We start from the raw sequence: 2961 nt of genomic DNA on the forward strand, positions 1-2961 counted from the left end.
ACGCACGCGCGCCGGCGAACCCACGCACGCGCGCCGGCGAACCCACGTCCTCCATCCTGTGGGACACAGAGTAGGTGCTTCACAATTTTTTCGTTTGAACGGAATGTATTTCCTGCAGCGTCGAGTCGACCCAAATGAATGCTTGTAACTTTTGGGAAGGATGTCCCCCTAAAGGTACCCTGATTGAAATAACGTGGGCTGAGTGAAAGGGCGGCCTTCTCAGGGCCCTGTGGGCGCGTCACTGGCAATAATTTATGCGTCGTGACAAGTGTTCACATTTGGAACCACAGCTTGCTGAGGCCAGTGTAAATTTCTGAGGCTTTGTGTAATGGGCTGTGTGTAATGCTAATAAACACGAAAACTTCTTTTCTATAAACATGTTCCTTGTGGACCCCTGAGGCTATAGTGCTGATGAGCTTATTTTTTTAATGAGAAGTAAGATGAACTGCAAGCACCCAATTAGAGAGGCTCAGTCAGATCACTAGAAGCTTTCAGGCCTGGACACAACAGAAGAGGTTTTAAGGGTCTCAGACAAGAGAAACCATAATGAGAGAAACACTGAACTTGCTTTTATTGTTAGCAGCAGCTTTGTTTGTCCTCTCTAGGCTCAGAGCTGTGCTGCTGGGACTGAACTCCTTTTCCAGCAAAACTATTTTTGTTTCTCACTGCTAGTGCTCTGTGGACTCTTTGAAATGCAGACTTCTTAGTCTCAGTGAGTGCAAAGCGTTTGACAACGCTACCTCTTCGTATTGCAGAACAGTCCCACACCTAGAACTGTTCTAATCCAGGAGCCTCATCCTTGGCTTGTTAACAAAGAAAATGAGACTGTGAAAGTGATAATTTTTAGATGGTGCTCTTGCCCATGAGTTACAGCTCAGAGACTGCCATATGTCCATCTTTTAAGATTAGTTTGTGGGTGATGGAGTTACAAGCAGGTGATGGGGCAAAACATCAGAATAAAAGTTCTTAGAGCTTTGATGAGCAGATATATTCTAAAATTTCAGAACCAAGGCTATTCCAGTTTAGTGCAATTAAGGTTAGGACTTTATCTCTTTAATATTTTAGCCAGATCTGAGACTCAGCAGGAATTCTGATTACATGTATCCCTTCCTTGTCTTCCTCTAATTGTGCTTCCCCTCCTGGTGTCCTAATCATTGGTATATTCCATTTTATGCACATTTATGGTGTATTTTTCTTTTTGTCTTTTTTTAACGTTAGAGATAAAGAAAGATATATTTGCTTACCTGTTTTAACTTGAGCCTCAAAGCAGAAGAAATACAGTTGATCCTTGAACAATTCAGGGGTCAGGGGCACTGATCCCTGCACAATAGAAAATTTGTGTATAACTTAACTACTCATAGCCTATTGTTCAGCTGGAAGCCTTACTGATAATAGTTAATTAACACATATTTTGTAAATTATATGTATTATATACTGTATTCTTAAAGTAAGCAAGAGAAAAGAAAGTGTTACTAAGAAAATCATAAGAGAAGAGACATTTATAACACTATACTGTGTTTATTGAAAAAAATCTGTAGGTAGGTGGACCAGTACAGTTCAAACCCATGTTGTTAAAGGGTCAACTCTATCTGTTCTGTGAATTCATCTTACTTTCCTAGTAATCTACTCAGTGTAGGTATGTTTACTGTGCACTAATACCAGCCAAACCTTTTATCGTGTGCTAGGGTTCAATGGTAAACAAAACAGGCATGGACTTTTATAACTATAACTAAGTAATTAGATGAAGTTACATGGAGGTCCATAGTAAGGTGCATAGTGGAGGTTTTGAAATATAGTAACTTCTCAGACAGTATTACCTGCCAGTTTGTTGTTGTTGTTGTTTATATAGCTAGTAGTTTCTCTCTGCCAATCTTGTTCTTTGCTATAAGACGAATCCCCATTAAATGCTGCCATGTCACTTGCCTTATCAAGTTGCATTCAGAAATTCCCATTACTTTCAAAATAAACTTTCAGTTCTTTGGCTCTGCATTGATAGTCCTCTAATCTCTAACTTGAAGGACCATCTTGCTACCTATGTGAAGTTCTACTCAATGCAAATTCATCGTCTCTACAATTCGTTTCTTTTCTTTTCTTTTCTTTTTTGTGGCTCCTGATACTTGGTTGAGTAACTTAATTTCACTTAGCCTCAGTTTTCTTATCTGGATGTTATGCATAATAATGGATACCTGCCCTTCACTGTTCAGGGAAAGCATAATAAAAGTTGTTACATTGTGACATCATCAGTAAACTCATTCTGCTTACAAGAAGCTCTCGCATGCATGTTATACTTCTGCATGCACATACAGAAAAATGAGAGGGCCACCAAAAGGCATCTCTCTGGACCTTTCACCAGCATGAGGAGACACTTCAGACCTCAAGTCTGGGAGGTATTTACTCACTTTCAGGACTTCAAGCCAGTCGGTCTCACCTCTTGTTTCCCAGAACAAGTTTGAGATGTGATTAATTACTGCTGCCTGCTCAGTCATGTTTTATTGCCTAATTAACCTCAGGCAGTCTCCTGCCATTCACAGGACAATCCAAAGCAACTGCTTCTCTAACTTAGACGCAGAGAGGATGAAGAGGAAGATTTCCTTCATTGGCTGGGGCAATAGCGCCTCTGCTGATGGCTGCAGAGATGACCTCAAGTCCCCAAACTAGTCTGGACCTCGCTGGCCAAAGGAACCTGAGAAATGGGTATGTTGGACCCGCATTGAATTCATCCTACAATACATCTGCAATTTTAAGTAGTGTGTTCTTACAGTAATTTCCGATTTGTATATTCTCCCCCCCACCATTACTTGGCTCAAAAGTATGTGGACATGATTTTTCCTCTGTCCATCCGTGTTCCCTACAGATAATAATGGGAGTTTTTACTTCTGGCGGAATGCCCTCTAGGGTTTTCAAGCAGTGCTTGAAACATTACTTATGGGGTCTTTACCCTTCTCAAAGCCTCCTTTAAAA

The 2961-nt window shown here is 40.8% G+C and overlaps 1 long non-coding RNA gene across 1 annotated transcript in view; it reads left to right on the forward strand.

Moving 5' to 3' along the window:
* Window positions 1–2659, forward strand: part of LOC118020773 — a 12864-nt gene extending 10205 nt beyond the window's left edge. Inside the window, exon 3 of the long non-coding RNA XR_004682003.1 lies at window positions 2532–2659. This is a non-coding gene — a long non-coding RNA (uncharacterized LOC118020773). The remainder of the gene's footprint in view (window positions 1–2531) is intronic.
* Window positions 2660–2961: the final 302 nt, after the last annotated feature.

Source organism: Mirounga leonina, unplaced genomic scaffold (assembly GCF_011800145.1).
Source record: "Mirounga leonina isolate KUSES-001 unplaced genomic scaffold, KU_Mleo_1.0 Mir_174, whole genome shotgun sequence".
Classification (NCBI taxonomy): domain Eukaryota; kingdom Metazoa; phylum Chordata; class Mammalia; order Carnivora; family Phocidae; genus Mirounga; species Mirounga leonina.